Here is a 20237-nt window from a genome sequence, read left to right as displayed (position 1 = left end):
AGTAAATGAGGTTCCTACTTCAGAAAAGATGAGATTTTAAGGTTAGATTTTGCTCTTGCTGGAGTCAATAAGAAAACTCAGCAGGGGTTGAAACTGGGCATGCAAGTTCGGGATAAGCAGTGACAAGAATATCCAAACTAAGCAAATGCTTTGGTAGCTCCTACTCAAATTCCTTTTCCAAACTTTGCCATCTTCTCGTCCTTGGGGAAGAGCAACAGCTTAGTGGTGGACTGTGTGTTCCTCTGGTGGTAAGAGCTGTTTGTCTTTGGAAGAGACTCCCTTGGGAGGTGGTGGAGTCTCCTTCCTTGGAGGTTTGGAAGCAGAGGTTGCCCGGCCATGTGCCATGGATGTTTTAGTTGAGATTCCTCCACGGGGTTGCACAGGGTTGAACTAGATGACCCTTGGGGTCCCTTCCAACTATACAGTTCTAATATTCTATCATTCTAAGGCAAGGAGGGGTGTAATAAGCATAAACAGTATGCTCAAAGTTGGGATTTATTGGTCACCTTTTGGAATACACAATTTAATAAAATTTAATAAAAATATTCCTTTGGTGTAATGATATTTTTAAAATAGAAGGATGGGAATGGCATTGTGAAGCTAAGAATTTATTAGGAAAAGTTGTGGCCTGACCAATGATGGTATGGTCTTAACAAGCACTTTATGGCAAGGAAGGAAGGCAACTTGCATGACTGCATAGAGAGAAGAGCAGTTGCAAGTAAGAATCATTCTGTTTTCTTCTTTATGGCCTCTGTGGAGCCCTGTGAATCATAATTGAGTGGTAGAATACATGTTTTGCGTCTAGAAAAATCACAGGTTCATTCCCTGGCAGTCCCGTGTGTAGGCTGATGCGTAGCAGGGCTGGAATGCCGGCGATACTCTGTTGAATTCATACTCAAAATGAAGCATGATGATAACAACTTGTTTTTTAAAATCTCTTTCTGAGATTGTGAACCCTGCGCACACAAAACAAACACATACATATAGCAATAGATCTATAATCACTTAATAAACATATGAGGAATTGCATGTCACAGCCCTGCATTATCTCTCTGCAGTGATCCTTGGTGACAAAGTGTAAGTGGCCAAATCCCTTTGGGGGGCAAATGACATTTTGCTTTAGTAAGCCAGTGATATATCTCACGTGGCAAAAATAAAGCACTCATGCATAAAATTAATACAGTAAGCTCAGAGGACATAAAACTTTCACTCAGTGATATATTTTGCTGGGGAAATTACCAGTTTGTATTTTGAGTTCTCCTAATGTCCTCTCAGGTCACTTGCATTTTTCCATGCTCAAACAGGGATTTTAAAAGCCCACAAGTTATTAAGAGCACTCTGCCACTTTGCTGGCTCTTTTTTATCCATATCAGGGCACTCCATGTATTGTTTTACCAACAGGGAATTTATGTGCAAGTCCTAGGTAGATCATACTGTGTGACAAGTGGATTTGATATGTAACCTGCATGTCACAAGCGCTGCAAAACTGAGACTAGCGACATGGTGACATGGATGATGTGCACCCACTTTGTGAAACACATCTACTTTCAGTCAGTAACAGTGATCTAAATATCCTTCCTCTGAGAAGTGCTTTCTGTTTAGGTGTTTTGCCACATCTAAAATAGTCCTAGCAATTGCTGAGGAGAGAGCCCTGCTCCCTTTTAAATATCCTATTCACATATCCAAGTCCATGGCAGTAATAGTTTAGTGGACTTGTTTTCCTTGGCTGTTCTCTCTAGAAACATCACCCCCCCACCTCTCATCTACTGTGTTTTGCATGCACAAGATCCAGGGCCGACTCACACATGAGGCAAGGTGAGGCAAGTGCCTTGGGTGGCAGAATCCAAAGGGGCAGCAGATCCAGCCGCCAAGAAACACATCACCCACAGCTGCCACTGCAGTAGTAGCAATGGCTGCCGTGCGCTTCTTCAAGACTGGATCTGCTGCCTCCTCCGTAACATCTGCTGCCTCCACAGTGACTTCTCAGAGAATAGGAGGCGCTGGTGGTCTCCCATCCCTAGGGAGGAAATGGCAGGGGCTGTCCTCTGGGGTCTCCTGGGGCATACACCCACCCAGCGTTATTTTGAGCAGGCCTCTTCCTCACCACCACCACCACCAAACGATGGCCTTTGATTCCCAGTTCAACCATTTGATTCTCTCCCTTGTTCTTGATGCAGATCTTTCCTCACCCCTTCTTCTCTGGTCAGGGGCACAGCATCTTGTGGTTTGACTCAGACGCCAAATTGCCCTGGGCCAGCCTTGGCAAGATCCCAGGTTTCAATTCCAACATCTCCAGCTGTGAAAGGAACTCAGATATTAGACCTGAAGAGCCACTGCCTGCCAGAGTTGACAGTCCTGAGCTAGACAGATTGGTGGTCTGACTCTGTATAAGGCAGGTTCAGGTAAGATTTTGGAGACTAAGGCTCATATGTTGAAAGCAGATGTGAGGAAGTTGCCAGCCCCAGCCTCTGCCACCAAACCACAACTACCTGGCATGCTCCTCTCCAGCCACACATCTTGACTGCCTCAGGCTTCCAACTGTCGTGGAGGAGCCCTACAGACAGGCGCTGGGGCATGTGGAAGGCTTCTTCGTGTGGCAGCTGAATACGCCGCTGTTAGACAACTTGAAGGAGGAGCAGGGTAGGCAACCTGATACTTCAGCCTTTCTGTGAAACACACCACACACTACATGGCTGGATAGATAGCCTGCTTTTGTTTTGGTTTTTTTTAATGAAATTTTTATTGGTTTTACAAAGTTTTAATAGACATAAACAAACAAAAAACACACACACACACAAACAAACATGTATAATTTCATACCCTTTTTTCCCTTAAACCTTACTTCATCGACTTCCCCATACCTCCCCTTTCTACATCCCAATTTCCAAAATTATGTCAGCAAATCCTAACAAAACTTAATTTTATCAAATTTTCCCTTATTCTTTTCTTTTACTTAATCTTTTACAGCTGTAACCCCCATTTTTCCCTAGAACCTCGACATTTTAGCATTCATTAATTTTGCAATGTTTCTTAAGATAAATTTTGAATTTCTTCCAATCTTCTTCCGCCGTCTCTTTCCCCTGATCGCGGATTCTGCCAGTCATTTCAGCCAGTCCCATATAGTCTATCACCTTCATCTGCCATTCTTCCAGAGTCGGTAGATCTTGAGTCTTCCAATGCTTTGCGATGAGTACTCTTGCTGCTGTGGTGGCGTACATAAAAAAAATTCTGTCCTTCTTTGGCACCAATTGGCCGACTATGCCCAGGAGAAAGGCCTCTGGTTTCTTAGGAAAAGTACATTTAAGTACCTTTTTCATTTCATTATATATCATTTCCCAGAAAGCCTTAATGTTCGGGCACGTCCACCAAAGGTGGTAAAAGGTACCTTCAGTTTCTTTACATTTCCAACACTTATTATCAGGCAAATGATAAATTTTTGCTAGCTTGACTGGGGTCATGTACCACCTATAAATCATTTTCATAATATTTTCCTTTAAGGCGTTACATGCCGTAAATTTCAAACCGGTGGTCCATAACTGTTCCCAGTCAGCAAACATAATGTTATGACCAATGTCCTGTGCCCACTTAATCATAGCTGATTTAACTGTTTCATCTTGTGTATTCCATTTCAGCAACAAGTTATACATTCTAGACAAGTTCTTAGCATTGGGTTCTAACAATTCTGTTTCTAATTTTGATTTCTCCACCTGGAAGCCAATTTTCCTGTCTTGTTTGTAAACCTCCATTATTTGGTAATAATGGAGCCAATCTTGTACTTTGGTCTTCAATTTCTCATGACTCTGTAATTTCAATTTATCACCCTCTTGTTCCAAAATTTCCCAATATTTTGGCCATTTAGCCTCCATATTGAGTTTTTTCACAGCTTTAGCCTCCATTAGTGACAGCCATCTAGGGGTTTTGTTTTCCAACAAATCTTTATATCTGATCCAGACATTATATAATGCTTTCCTAACAATGTGATTTTTAAAGGCTTTATGCGCTTTAACCTTATCATACCATAGATATGCATGCCATCCAAATACATTATTAAAACCTTCCAAGTCCAGGATATCTGTATTCTCGAGGAGCATCCACTCTTTCATCCAGCAGAACGCTGCTGACTCATAGTACAGTTTTAAGTCCGGCAGGGCAAATCCCCCTCTTTGCTTTGCATCCGTTAAAATCTTAAATTTTATTCTGGGTTTTTTGCCCTGCCAGACAAATTTCGAAATGTCCTTCTGCCACCTCTTGAAACAGTCCATCTTGTCAAGAATTTGCAATGTTTGAAACAAAAATAACATTCTAGGCAATACATTCATCTTTATAGCTGCAATTCGGCCTAACAAGGAAAGCTTCAAATTTGACCATATTTCTAAATCCTTTTTAACTTCTGCCCAACATTTCTCATAGTTATCTTTAAATAGATTCACATTCTTAGATGTCATATTAACCCCTAAATATTTCACCTTCTTAACCACTGTCAGGCCTGTTTCATTCTGAAATTTCTCCCTTTCCATGACTGTTAGATTTTTCTCCAAAACTTTAGTTTTTTGTTTATTCAGTTTAAATCCAGCGACTTGACCAAATTCTTGAATTAACTCTAAAACTCTTTTCGTACTAGTGTCTGGCTCTTGTAAAGTAAGTACTAAATCATCTGTGAAAGCCCTTAACTTATACTGTTTAGCTCCGACCTAAACCCCTTTTAGGGACATGGGTGGCGCTGTGGGTAAAACCTCAGCACCTAGGACTTGCCGATCGCATGGTCGGCGGTTCGAATCCCCGCGGCGGGGTGCGCTCCCGTCGTTCGGTCCCAGCGCCTGCCAACCTAGCAGTTCGAAAGCACCCCTGGGTGCAAGTAGATAAATAGGGACCGCTTACTAGCGGGAAGGTAAACGGCGTTCCGTGTGCTGCGCTGGCTCGCCAGATGCAGCTTGTCACGCTGGCCACGTGACCTGGAAGTGTCTGCGGACAGCGCTGGCTCCCGGCCTCTAGAGTGAGATGAGCGCACAACCCTAGAGTCTGTCAAGACTGGCCCGTACGGGCAGGGGTACCTTTACCTTTAAACCCCTTTTAGATAGCCTGCTTTTGACAGAGTCATGCCATCCCCTGACAAAGCCCATTTGTTCTCTAGGAATATGCCTAGATGATCCAACACTGTCGCTCGAGATCCAGGTGGTCTCAGTGGCAAGGAGTGTCTCTTCTCAGCTATGGTCACTCCTGCATCAGGATGGTTCTGCCATGAGGCAAAGTGAGGCAATTGCCTCAGGTGGCAGGACCCACAGGGGCAGCAGATCCAGACACCAAGGCAATGCATTGCTGCTGCTGCCGCTGCCACTGCCACAGTAGCAGCGACAGTTGTGGTGCACTCTTTGGAGGCTGATCTGATGCCTCCTCAGCAGCAGACTCCTCTACACTCTATCTATCTATCTATCTATCTATCTATCTATCTATCTATCTATCATCATCTATCTATCTATCTATCTATCATCTATCTATCTATCTATCTATCTATCTATCTATCTATCTATCTATCATCTGTCTCTATCATCTCCTTATTCCGCCTCCCCACCTTGTTCCCGATGTAGATCTTCACTCACACCTCTTGGGGGGGCACCATTTTGTAGTTTGCCTCAAGTACAACAATGTCTTGGGCCAGCCCTGCCTGCAGCACAGTTTTATGGGAGGAGGCCTTCTCTGCTGTGGCACCCTGACTGTGGAATTCCATCCATCTGGAGACATTTTGGCTTTATCAGCAAGTTAAAACATATCTGTTCTTTCAGGCCTTTGGAGGAAATGTCTTGTTGCTACTTAATGTTCCATGTCTATGATTTTTTGTTTTAATGCTGGGCGTGGTGAAGGGTGCTTAAGGAACCTGGTAAGGAAAAGAAATAAAATAAATTCAAAAGTTGTACCCTCCACGTTCTGGAGAAATGGGTTTTGATTGCAACTGCTAGTTACTGAGATGATGTGCAGAAAGACATGCTTTGGGGAGTTTCAAAGACAACATAGGTAGGGTCAAGCTAAGCAAGAATCTACATTTTGCCTGTCTGTTCTCTTCATAATTCATAGACACCAAGTGCAGTTTGTCCCTTTTCTCAGTAAAGATTTAATAGCTGACATGAAGCCTCCTATTACGAAGGTTTCATTATTTTGTGAAATACTGCATAGTACATCTAGACTGCAAAGAGGTACGACCATTAATAATTAAAATGATGCTGTGATGGTCAAATCAAAATGAACAAATTATGTTTGGCAAGAAAGTATTCTCGATTGCTAATTATTTACATTAAAACAGAAATTAGGAGCTCTCTCAGAGATTTGGGCTATCTTATTAAGGAACTCTGCCCAGCACCCTGCTGCAAGGAGCTCTTTCTTGCTGCCTCTGAAGGAGAGAGAAAGGGCTTGACCCAGAATCTGAGCCATCTTGAATCTCCAAGGTTAACACAAGAGCTCTGGTTCTCTTTCTTTTTTGTACATAGGCCCTATAGGATGGTTCATGACAGGAACTTATAGGCTGACATTGTAAAAAAACCTGTCAGCTCCTACTTAAAAGATCCTTCTGTAAGGACCTTTTCTGGGTATCACCACCTGCCAAGGTGAGACAGCTAGTAACTGGGGAAAGGGCTTTTATCGGGGGCAGCTCCCTGGCTTTAGGAAGCTTTCCCTGGGAATATTTGATTTTCTGCTTGAATCCAAGGCTGTGGCTATGAGAGAAGCAAGGCCTTCTTGGAGTGTTAATGCTATGAGCCCGTCCACCCTAGGCTCAGATTGTATGCGTATATGTGTAAATAAACTATATATCCTAAAGACACCACAGTCTCTGCTGTGCCTCATTTCCAAAAGGGAACACAATTCTGGGCAAATGCCTGGAAGTCCTGGAATCTTGCACCGCCCAGAGATTGGGGTGGCAGGCAACAACACCTTATGGGTATTGCCTTGCTGGAAACAATATTTAGGCAGAGGAAGTAGGATAAATCAGTAAAGCAGGCATGAGGAACATGTGACCTCTAGGTGTTGCTGGAACACCATTGTCCGTGCTGACTGGGGCTGTGGGAGTTGGAGTTCAGCAACATCTGGATGGCCACATGTTCCTCAGTGCCTGCAGTGAAGTCAGTAGGCTACTGGACAAGAACCCAAGCCTCCCACCCTCTTAGGGACACCCATTCACTGTGGTACACTAATGGCAAGACCGTGGCAGTTTCGCAGAGGGGTGCCCCGTGACATGTCCCTTTCTTAGCCTTTTGTCCTATGCAGCGTGCCCTGTCTAAAGTGCCCAGCAGGGGCAAATAGGCAGGGCTGGGGGTATCCAGTAGAGTAGAAACATAGGTGTGTGGGGAGCTCCCTTAAACCAAGGCAGACCATCTGTCTCTCTAGCAGAAACACTTTGAGGTTTCAAGCAGGGGTCCTTCCCAGTTGTATAAGCCTCCTGAACACCAGCTCCTAAGAGGCCACAGATGCAGACTCCCAAGGAGAAAACTCCCCCTCTGTAAGCATGCAAGAGTTTCTCCAAATGAAAGTGGTCACCGGTGGGCTGATTGCAGCCCCCGCCCCCATGTTCATGGGGCTGCTTGCCGGGGCCTAAAAATAATTTGCCAGGGACCCCACCCACCCACTACTTTCCAGTTCTCCAAATACAGTATTCTGGAGTGTGCCTTCAGATAATCAGTCCTTTAACTGGGTGAGCAGCAGCAGGAGGAGAAGTGATACAACAGAACACTCCATGTTCCTCGGAGGGAAATGCATCGCTTGGGTGATGTATGTGTCACATGGCATCAAAGGCTGCATCTGAAGAGGATGGGAAGTCGACACATGTGATTACATCCTCAATGTCTAATGAGACACACAGTGCCTGTTCTTCCACTTCTTCACTTTCACAACCATATTTGTCCTGAATATTGGATTCATGTAATGTCACTTTTTGTGCTCATCTACACTTTGGTTGCATAAACGATGCGCTGTAGTGTGAGCACCTTGCACTGTGACTCTTCCTTCCAGGAGAGGGTTGCATTCTGCCCAGCAGCACTTTGAGCCATTTTCCCTGTCAGCACCCACAAGAAGCAAAGGAGACAAAATAGGGGTTAGAAAGGAAACACAAACCTAGCAGCTTTGCATTGTAAACAAAACAAAATGAAAATCCCACTGTTCTAGTATCCTATAATTGTGCAACCATTTTGAAAGACTTCTTTTTTTAAGGTGAGTGTTTGGCATGCAAGGACTGCCACCACATTGCCCTTCCTCCCCCTTGGATGGGGGACCAGTGACCCACAACTAATTTAACGTGGGAGCAGGGCTTAGCAGCAAGCTGAAACAACAAACATCACTAAGCTTAGGCTTCTTCTGCCTCCTCTAATGCCCTTTGGCTCAAAATGTTTTGTATCAGGACATGAGCAGCTGGGCAGGTGGGATACTATTCCATCAGGTGTTCACAGTAAACAGTCAAATGTATTAAAGTAGACATTGTTGTTGCCGTTGTTGTTATTTATTAAATTTCGACACCACCCCTCATCCAAGGATCACAAGGTGGTTTACAATACAGATGAAGCCTCAGAGAGAAATGATGATGATAGAGGTCTACACACAGACACACACCATCTACCTCTCTTGGCCTATACGGTGCAAGCTCTCAGCTGACATACCAGACTGCATGGATCTCCATGATGTTTCGAAGAAGATGAAGACATACTACAAATCTTTACCAATCAGGAGGGAGCAAAACATGTGAGTGTTGCATAGTGAGGGAGCCGTATGGGCAGTTACTGCTTTACCAAGGCAGGAAGCAGAGGGAGAATCCGGGGCCATTTCCCATCTGTCAAGGCGTGACAGATTTCACCATCCTTGCCTCATCAATATAGGTTCAGCGAACATTTTGGAAATGTATGGCTGCCCATTCTTAGGAAAATATACTTTGTAACCAAGTGCCTGAGTTTGCTGGGTTTACTGCCATTTTCCTCCTCCCTCCCAATCCCCTTTCCTTTTGTTCAGTGTCTTTTTAGATTGTAAGACTGAAGACTATCCTGTTTTTATTGATCTGGAAGCCACTCTGGAAGCTTTTCCAGCTGAAGAACAGGCTAAACATGCTTTATCTAAAGAGACAGACTGACAGGGCTAGAACTAGCATTACTGTATCTAAGCAGATACCAGAAATCCAGAGACCATCACCCTGATTCCTGCCCTGCTGGTATTATAACCTTTTCAAGGCCCCACATCAGAGTATGCTGCAGTTAGTATTTTTTTTTTTATATAAATTTTTTTTATTGATTTTACAAAATTTTTTAAGACAATACAAACATATAAAAAGACATACAAGCACGTATAAAATGCTGCAGTTAGTATTAATCAGGTTCCCCTTGCTGTGAAATCTAGAGACTAATACTTTAATATCTTTTTTTAAAAAAACAACCAAAGCTTTACATTGATATTCAGGCAAGATGGAGGTAATAGCACTTCAGATTTCAAGCGCCTCATGTGCCTTTTCAGGCCTAATGAATTTACAGAAATTGGTTGTCTCCTACTAGCGCATTTAACAAAACTAATGGATATACATTAACCTTTTGGTACTAGATTTCCCGATACTAGCTACAAATGTAAAAGGCATTAGTAGGAAATGTCCAGAAACGATGCACTGTGGTATAATCTTGAGAATTAGTCTGCAAAAGTGCCCCAAGCCAAGGTGAAGTGAGGTGTAACGAGGGTGGAGGGGTTAAGGAAACATGTGCAAGTTATACTCGAAATTATGTTAGTGTGTTAAGAATAGTAGAAGAAGGCTTTAGTCTTAGAAAAAAAACCTGAAAGAGCAACTGAAGGGACCCAGAGAGTAGAATAGTGTTCTTACTAGGAAAGCCTAAAAGCATCTCAGGCTTTTTAGCTTAGAGGAGGGGGCGGGTAAGGAGAGGGACACAACAGGGGTGTGTGAAATTATGCATGGTGTGAAGAAAGGCAATAAGACATATTTGCTTTGCCTTCCTCTTGTTTGTAGCAAGGAAAAATAGGTATATAAAAGGAGAATTCCCTGGATGCCAAGATCCAGGTTTGGGGCAAGTACTCTTTGGTGAGAGAACCCAGCAGAGATTTAAAATCACAAACATGCAGCAAAGTACAGCCCGGGAAAATAGGCTGTTAGACCTTTAAAACATGTCCTAAGTTCCTTCCAAAGTTTCCCTAGCATAGAAAAAGACCACATATTTGTTTAAAAATGGTTTACTGTCCCTCTTCAAAGGACAGGTTCATGTGCTTTTCCATATAGCAGTCAGAAAACACAGGCAGTAAAACTTGGCTTGCTTACAGTTGTGAAAGTTCCTAAATCCTCAAGGGAGGCCTGTTAGAGCCACGTGGTCTGAGCTTGGAGCAACCCACTCAGACCTCTTTACATACCAAGCTAGACTGAAGGAGACCAATAGTCCAAAGGTGAACTAAGCCTGGCAGGGCAGCTTACTCTATGGTCTTAACCCCTTCATGCATTAATTAGACTTTGGTTATACGAGGCTGGTTATTGCACACCCATCTTGTAGTACTAGAACTTGCAGACATCCTGGCTCCTTTTTACCAATCATAGCTCATGTCACATTTCACAGGTACCCAATGTGACATCTTTCACACTCCCTGGCACAGCAACAGAAGTAATCACAGGGTTTCCTCAAATTTCCTGTCAGACAGCTCCTTTCCTGAGGTTTGTGGCTCCAGGAGCTGGCTGTGTATGTGCTGGTCTTGCTGGAGGAAAACATAGGGGCAAGAGACTAGGTTTTTTACTCCACAAAGGTAAAGGTAAAGGGACCGCAGACCATCAGGTCCAGTCACAGATGATTCTGGGGTTGCAGCGCTCATCTCACTTTACTGGCCGAGGGAGCCAGCATACAGCTTCCAGGTCATGTGGCCAGCATGACTAAGCCGCTTCTGGCGAACCAGAGCAGCACACGGAAACACCGTTTACCTTTCCACAGGAGCAGTACCTATTTATCTACTTGCACTGCATGCTTTCAAACTGCTAGGTTGGCAGGAGCAGGGACCGAGCAACGGGAGCTCACCCTGTCACAGGGATTCGAACTGCTGACCTTCCAATAAGCAAGCCCTAGGCTCTATGGTTTAACCCACAGCGCCACCCGCGTCCCTGTACTCCGCAAAGACTAAGCCCCAAATCCTTCCATCCAAATACATCCAAATTTTGGAATGTTGGTGGGGAAAACCCCCAGAGACATGACTTGCTGCTGTTGTTCACATTTTGACTTGTCCGTTTTGTTGAGACAAAACCCAGGGCATTTTTGCAACTGAAAGCACCCTAGAAGGAATAATGACCCCCTCCATCACCAACCAGTTTGCTTCACTGCACTGCAAGAGAGTTATCCTGAATCCACAACACGTTTGAGCCACCAGGAACCACGAGGGGGTGTGTTGCTCATCGTTCTCTTGCATACCACTCAGGTCACTCCTTGGCACACACCAGGCAGCAAATGTGGTGTCCTTAATTTATCTCAACATGAAAAATAACTGAGGCAAAAGTCTCCCTCCCACTTTCATTTTTTAGTTTGCTTTTAGTTTGATTAATTGCTTGCTTATACAAGCCAACCCATCACTAAAGCAAGTTAAATAATTGTTATTCCAGAACAACTGATAATGTAACGTATCCTCTGTAGGACGGTATCATTTCTCTTGTCCTTGGTTTCCTGGTGCTGCATCAAAGCTTTTTCACATGGCTATTCATCCCTGTCTCCACATCTGTATGCAAAATGTTACCTTTCTGGCTCCTTTCTAATTAACATGCAAGTGAGCACGCAACATTCTCTTTGAAATCCTGATGGCATGCTGCTCTGTTGCTGGATTAAAGACATGGGGTAGATCCAGATTTAGTGGTGCATAGAGTAGACCCACTGAAATTAATGTGATGTAAGTTAGTAATGAAGAACCTGAATCTCATCTATTTCAATGCATCTACTTTGAATATAGCGGGACGCGGGTGGCGCTGTGGGTAAAACCTCAGTGCCTAGGACTTGCCGATCACATGGTCGGCAGTTCGAATCCCCGCGGTGGGGTGCGCTCCTGCTGCTCGGTCCCAGCGCCTGCCCACCTAGCAGTTTGAAAGCACCCCCGGGTGCAAGTAGATAAATAGGGACCGCTTACCAGCGGGAAGGTAAACGGCGTTTCCGTGTGCGGCTCTGGCTTGCCAGAGTAGCTTGTCACGCTGGCCACGTGACCCGGAAGTGTCTGCGGACAGAGCTGGCTCCCGGCCTCTAGAGTGAGATGAGCGCACAACCCTAGAGTCTGTCAAGACTGGCCCGTACGGGCAGGGGTACCTTTACCTTTACCTTACTTTGAATATAATTAAGAGTAGTTATGTAGTGGGATGCGGGTGGTGCTGTGGGTTAAACCACTGTGCCTCTTGGGCTTGCCCATCAATAGGTTGGCGGTTCAAATCTCTGCAACAGGGTGAGCTCCTGTTGCTCAGCCCGAGCTCCTACCAACCTAGCAGTTCGAAAGCATGCCAGTGCAAGTACCTTCCGGCGGGAAGGTAAACGGAATTTCTGTGTGCTGTTCTGGTTTCGCCAGAAGCGGCTTAGTCCTGCTGGCCACATGACCCAGAAAAACTGTCTGTGGACAAACATCGGCTCCCTCGGCCAATAAAGCGAGATGAGCGCCACAACTCCAGAGTCATTCGCGATTGGACTTACGGTATTTTTCACTCCATAAGATGCACCAGATCATAAGGCGCACCTAGGTTTGGGAGGAGGAAAACAAGAAAAAAATATTTTGAATCCCAGAAGGCAGAACAGCAAGAGGGATCTGGCTTCTGGGATACCATGTGGCTGTTCTGGCTTCTGTGATAAAGGCGCCAAGCCTCTTCAGGGCAGCAGGATGAAGGCTCCCCCTGCCCGAAGAGGCTGCGCAGAAGCCAGGACAGGCGCGTCGCTGAAGGGGTGCTGCGCAGTTCTCCTTCTCTGCACAGCACCTCTCCTTCGCAGGAGGGTCTCCTTCTGCTCCTTCTCCAGCTTCGCAGGACAGGCGTCGCTGAAGGGGTGCTGCACAGTTCTCTCTCTCTGCGCAGCGCCTCTCCTTCCCAGGGTCTCCTTCTGTTCCTCCTCCCACTTTGCTGAACAGGCTTTGCGTAGCTCTCCCTCTCTGCGCAGTGCCATTCGCTTCATAAGACACACTCACATTTGCCCTTACCTTTTAGGAGGGAAAAACTGCATCTTATGGAGCGAAAAATACGGTAATTGTCAGGGGTGCCTTTACTTTTACCTTTGAGTAGGTCTAATTCACGGCAATTCCCACTGCACTAAAAGATGCACACACATAAATGCACCTTAGTTGTCACTCAGGTGGATCAAGCTGTGTCTGGGCTGTTTGGCTTCAGTTTCCAGAGCAGGGACTCACATGAATAAAGACTCCTCTGTACAGAAGAATATCCTCACACAGAAAACTAGCATGTTAGGGGAAGAACCCGATATGGAGGAGCATTTGGTCCCATCCGCAGTCTGAAGTGGTGCCTTGTCACCTGGGCACAGGTTTGACAACCTCAGTGACAAACAGGCATGAGAGCCCTTAGGGGATCTTTTGGTGTAGGGTGGACATAAATAAAATGACTCACTTTATGTGCAGGCTGGCAAAAATGCTGATTGCTGCTGAAATAACTCTGGAGAAAGATGGAAAGAAACAGGAAGGTAGAGTCTTGCTCCATCCCATAATGATAAAATGGGCTAAATTTGGATTAATAATGAGAGTCCAATGAATATTGCAGTGTGTGTGTGAGAATGGTTAGTTGTCAAGCTTCTTGGACAGGCATAGGCAAACTTGGCCCTTTAGATGTTTTGGGACTACAGTTCCCATCATCCCTGGCCACTGGTCCTGTTAGCTAGGGATAATGGGAGTTGTAGTCCCAAAACATCTGAAGGGCTGAGTTTGCCTATGCCTATTCTTGGATATTAATATTTATTTTAAAAATGAGCGGAGAATGGCAAGCAAAAATTGCTAGTGATCATCCAAAGGGCCCAGCCACATCTGTCTTGGTGGGTGAAGAATAGGACAGAAATTTTGTCCAAGGGGGGCTGCTGTTTTGTCAATTACCGGAATGCAAGCTACGGACATGTAAGGTTTGAAAGGAGTCATTTTCTGTAATTATTTCTAAAGTTCATAATAAAGTTTTAGAAAAAGAATTCTAAGTGCATTTAAGGAGACAAATGGACAAAATTCAAGTAAAAGTATTGGCACAGTTCAACAATGCACAGATAAAATGATTGCTTTGATTCATGCACTGCTAACAAGAGCCTTGAAATTGCTGTTTGCTTTCAATTCAGCTGGCAGGTGTCCCCTTTCCATAGACCAATTTGAAAATGCTCGTAAACTACTCAACTTAGATTTTTGAAAGGATGTGCTTCTCCAGTCCATGGTATCCACCTGGTTTAATGACTGTGGTTATATTTAAATGGTATTGTTTGACAAGGAAATCATCTGCTGTACAGATTAAGAAAGCTTGCCATTGGGACGCCACCATCTTTTAAGTTTGCATCAGTAGGAAAAGAACTCTTGGGGGGCTATTTCTCATTGAACTCTGTTGCATCATTTTCACTGCAGATCACCAAAGCATGCTATTTTTAATTGTGTTAATAAGTATAGGGGTGTTCTGATGAGCACTCATAGTTCATTTAGGCATTATTAATTGCACACAGAGGTCTAATTATAACTGGCTTTAGTTACTCTGCTCTTGGTACATGACATTGAAAGTGATCAAATATTGTAAAATGAAAAAAAGAGAGAGAGATCTATTTCCCTCCAGGCTAAAAAGGAAAAAGAAAGAAAGAAAGAATGTGATTCAGCCTCATGACTAACGATAGTTTTAGGAGAAATAATGTTTTCAAGAAAGGGATGAATGTAGCTTAATTGGCCACCAGCGATTCTCTTGGAACTTTACTAGAACCATGAAGCTGAGTGAAGTGTAGAACGGACTGGACCACATTAGACCGCAGGTGATGGCATCACATTGTTTTTTAAATGGAAACATAAAATCCCCTAGCACATCAGGGAGGCATGTTCTACTTTCACTCTCTCCTTGCTCTGCTACATTTCTGCTTGCAGGAATTTAAACAAACAAACAGATATGTGAAAGCTTCTCATTTCTTGCTGGACCAAGGGAATACTAAGATGGCCGTTGGCCATGCTAGCTGGGATGGATGGGAGTTAGAGTCCAACAAGATCTGGAGAGCACCATGTCAGCTACCCTAATCTAATGTATTACATGTTTACAATGCTCTTCCTTCAAGAAGGCCAGGGCAGTGCGCATAGTCTCCTCTGCCCTCTTTAGCCTCATAATCACCCTGTGATAAAGGTTAGGTTAAGGGTTCATCTGGAATACTGTGTCCACAATTTAAGATGTTGACAAGGTGGAACATGTGCAGAGGAAGGCAACAAAGATAATTAAGGATCTGGAAACTATGTTGAGGGAGTTGGGTATGTTTAGCCTGGAAAAGAGGAGACTAAGAGGAGATATGATAGCCATCTTCAAATATCTCAAGGGCTGCCACATGGAAGATGTGGAGAATGCTTGTTTTCTCCTGCTCTGTAGTGTAGCACCCAAACTGATGGCTTGAAGTTACAAAAAAGGAGATTCCAACGAAACATCTACTGTAATTATTAAGTTTGCAGATGATACCACCTTAATGGGTCTAATTACAGATGGAGATGAATCAGCGTATCGGGAGGAGGTTCAAAAAGTCTCGACATGGTGCCTGGAGAACAACTTGCACCTAAATTTCAGCAAGACAAAGGAGATGGTGTTGGACTTTTGGAGGAAGAGAGGGGAACTAGCCCTGTTGTATATCGGGGGCGGGGGGCTGTGTGGAGAGAATCTCTTACTTTAAATTCCTGGGAGTTTACCTTAGTGAAGACCTCACTTGGAAATTCAGTACAACCCAGGTGGTTAGGAAGGCCCAACAGAGACTCTATTTCCTCAGGGTCTTGCGAAAGAACAATGTCAAACAACAACTGATGATCTCCTTCTACCGGGCCACAACAGAAAGTGTCCTTTCATACTGTATAACAGTGTGGTACGCTGGTTTGACAGCCATGGACAGGAAGTCCCTACAGAGGGTGGCAAATACAGCACATGACATCATGGGCTGTCCCCAGAGTTCGCTAGATGACATCACGGGAGACCGCTGCCTCAGGAGAGAGAGGAAAATACTTAGGGACGACTCACACCCTGGCCAGCACTTCTTTAATCTCCTACCTTCGGGCAGGAGATACAGAAGTATAATCAGCTGCACCAACAGGTTAAAGAACAGTTTTTATCTGTGTGCTGTTGGGCTGCTGAATGGAAAAAGTGGTGCAATTGACTTCCAACAAGCACACAGAGCGCAAACAAGACTGACTGTATGCGGGGGGGGGGGGGGGAGGACTCGTTTAATTTCACTGCACACAGGTGGTGTGCAGGTAATAATAATAATAATAATAATTTATTATTTGTACCCCGCCTATCTGGCTGGGTTTCCCCAGCCACTCTGGGTGGCTTCCACAGAAACAAAAATACACTAAAATATCACACATTAAAAACTTCCCTGAACAGGGCTGCCTTAAGATGTTTTCTGAATGTCAGGTAGTTGTTTATCGCTTTGACATCTGATGGGAGGGCGTTCCATAGGGCGGGTGCCATTACCGAGAAGGCCCTCTGCCTGGTTCCCTGTAGCTTTGCTTCTCGCAATGAGGGAACTGCCAGAAGGCCCTCACCGCTGGACCTCAGTGTCCGGGCTGAACGATGGAGGTGGAGACGCTCCTTCAGGTATACTGGGCCGAGGCTGTTTAGGGCTTTAAAGGTCAACACCAGAACTTTGAATCGTTCTCGGAAACGTACTGGGAGCCAATGTAGGTCTTTCAAGACCAGTGTTATGTGGTCTTGGCGGCCGCCCCCAGTCACCAGTCTAGCTGCCGCATTCTGGATTAGTTGTAGTTTCCGGGTCACCTTCAAAGGTAGCCCCACGTAGAGCGCATTGCAGTAGTCCAAGCGGGAGATAACTAGAGCATGCACCACTCTGGCGAGACAGTCCACGGGCAGGTAGGGTCTCAGCCTGCGTAGCAGGTGGAGTTGGTAGACAGCTGCCCTGAACACAGAATTGACCTGCGCCTCCATGGACAGCTGTGAGTCCAGAATGACTCCCAGGCTGCGCACCTGGTCCTTCAGGGGCACAGTTACCCCATTCAGGACCAGGGAGTCCTCCACACCAGCCCGCCTCCTTTTTATTTTTATTATTATTATTATGAAGAATTTTCTGAAGGTAAGGGTTGCTCGACAGTGGAACAGTCTACCTTGGGAGGTTGTGCATTGCCTTCCTTAGAGGTTGGATGGCCATCTGTCATGGATGCTTTAGCTGAGGTTCCTGTCTTGCAGAGGGTTGGACTAGATGACCCTTGAGGTTCTGCCCAACTCCCTTGCAACGAACCCGGAAGTGACACAAAAAGGGCAGAAACAGCCCTAAAGAGCATGAGAACTGCAAAAATGGTGCAAAAGCAGCACCTAGCAATCCCACAAGCTTTTGCAAGTGCAATCCCAGGAGCCCTTTCACTGGAGAGTCCGACTTTGAGCAAGCTTTGGAAGATGTGATTGTGGTGGAGTTTGGTAGATCTGGCAAGTGCTGCTGTTTTGTCTTTTTTAAGGGCATTTCAAGGGTCTCCAGAGGACGGTTTGCAGGCTTTTTCAATGGTGTTCCTAATATGCACCTTTCTCTTAATTTGCAGTGCCTGGAACATAACCCCCACCTAAATGGGGAGTTGTCTGTACTCATTTTTTCCACAGGAATCAAGCAAATATTAACCTCAGATTAAAGGAAATTATTAATAGTAATATTGTCATCTTCATGATTTGATGTCATATCTTGAGTTTTATTATTAAATAATTGGAGAATTTGCAGAATTTGCAGTGCCACCTCAGAATCCTGGCTTTGCGTGGATTTGCTGAAGAGAAGGGAGGTAGCACAACAGCAATGGCCCTGGCATGGGAGTGAGGAGGGTGGAACACTGACAGAGCAAAAGCAGTGGCTGAAAAGAAAGGGAAAGGTCCTTCACACAATGTACTTGACTCCTGGTACCATGCATTGTCTTCAGGAGGATGTTCCAGATTCAATGTATTGATTTAGAACAGGGATTTCATTAGTAAGCAAACACCCATATGTGTACAACATCCACCCACGGAGCTGAACTTTCTCTAGCTGAATAAGCTGAGAGGCTCGCTCTCAAGTTTCTGTTCACATTAAAGTTACTAAAACATGCATCGTTATAGGATGTGTGCGCCAAGGCTGCAGAATAGGAGAGGTGGCGGCATGGAAATGAGGGTGATCTGTGTGCAAGTGGGAGTTGAGAAAAGGAAGGAGGGGAGAAGGGAAAGGAGGGTTGCGAAAGAGGGAGGCGACAGCATGGAAACGGGAGTGAAGCTGAAACCTGGAGTATGAAAGGGGCTGCAGAATGGGCAGGGATGGGGGCTTCATAACTGGGTAGAAATTGAAAACTATGCATAGCAGTTGCAGAATGGGAAGGTGCAGGAGGTTAACATGGGGGCCGGCTTGTGTTTAAAGGGGTGGTGGCACAAAAGGAGGAGAAGCCGGAGACATAGGTGTGGATGTGAAGGTGAAGAAAGGGGTGCAAAGTGGGGCTGCAGAATAGAAGAGGCATGGCCAGAAATGGGGTTGAGAAGGAGTAAATGGGGTGGGAAAGGGAAGCTCTGGGGATTAATGTGGGGGAAGTGGGAACCTGGAGTGGCCCTTAGCCCCTAGTGGGTGCTTGTGCGTGTGTTCACACATCCAAATATCACTTTAGATAGTGTAGATTTGCAGATTATTCTTCCAATTTCACATAAGTTAGTGTAACACAGAGGAAACTGCAAACAGCTTCTGGGGAAAGAAATGAAGGGCACCCTTCATCCCTTTGCCCCCCCCCCTTGCTTTCTTTGGGGATTTGTGTGTGTGGTGATGGTTGCAATGAAAAGAAAACTCACCCAACTCAGTGGCTGCTTTGAGACCCAAGCCCTGGTTCCTTTCCCTCCCCCAATAAATTCAGTGGTGAAGACAGGGTGCCAAAGAAGCTGAGGGGAAAGAATTGGTCTTTCATGGATGAATGCAAGCAAGGTATAGGGGTGTGTGTGTGTGTGTGTGTGTGTGTGTGTGTGTGTGTGTGTGTTTGCATGCTGTACTGTCCTCAGTTTACTTTGGTTTATCAGGGGTGGCCTGCTCTTCCAGTTCCGTTAGTGGATGTTCAGTTTGAATATCTGTACTTCTACCTGTTTAATTGCAGAGAAATATGAGCGGATGCATATTCATAGTGATAGCAGTGTATTGAGACTGGTACATCCCGAAAGGCAGCTCTCTGTCTCGGCAACCAAGGAGTACCCCGCTGTCAACAGCACTAATGAGACTCCATGCTGACAACACTGCTGCCCTTCACCTGACTGATGAGGAAATAAAAAGCTGAAATAATCGGCTCTTCTTGGCCCATACAGACAATTTATCTGATGGGTTTCAACAACAGTAGATGCAATTTGCAAAATGGAAAACATGATTTTGGCCTTTTCACGTTGTTAATTAGTGCAGTCTTCCCAGTCTCATCTCTGCTACAGTCCTTACAACCACTTTACAGACTGTGGAAACAAGTAGCTGGCTCAATTGTTCTTAACAGTGTTTACTGTTGCCACCTCTCTTCCCCTTCAAACGCTTCCACAAAACCTACCTTCTGTGAAGCTTAAGCTGAATTGCAGGAGGTTAGAACTGTACGGTTAATAACATGCAACCGGGTTTGTGCATACTCTCCCACTGCTCACTGATTCATGGTCCAAATCCATGAGGATTAGGATATGGTACAACCACTGGGCCCTCACTGGAGGGGAAGCTACACTGGTGTAAGCCCCCCTCTTCCAGCAGAAGTTCTTCCACCTGGCAACAGGCCGCCTGGCGTGTCGAAGTCACACCTACCAACAATCCACCCAGCATAATCAACCAAAGGAAGGGGCTTGATGGGGCCAGGCTGGGGGAGATCCTGAGCCGCTATAGCCATGCGCCCTTGTGACTGGGTGAATACTATGCCAGCCGAAAGGGCAGTGCGTGGGGACACGTCCTGTAGGAAACAATGGGCTGACTCTGATAAATGAAAAGCTTTTGAAGCAGAAACTGCTTTCACGTGTCTAAAAATTCTATTTGAAAGCTGAAAGTTTTTATATGTATGCTGCAGGAGCTGCCAAGGTTCTGTATCAAAAGGCCAGATTCCGAAATTCAGAG

This window comes from Podarcis bocagei (assembly GCF_964188305.1).
Source record: "Podarcis bocagei genome assembly, chromosome: 1".
Classification (NCBI taxonomy): domain Eukaryota; kingdom Metazoa; phylum Chordata; class Lepidosauria; order Squamata; family Lacertidae; genus Podarcis; species Podarcis bocagei.
The sequence above is the reverse complement of the archived record's forward strand: the minus strand, read 5'-3'. Positions refer to the sequence as shown.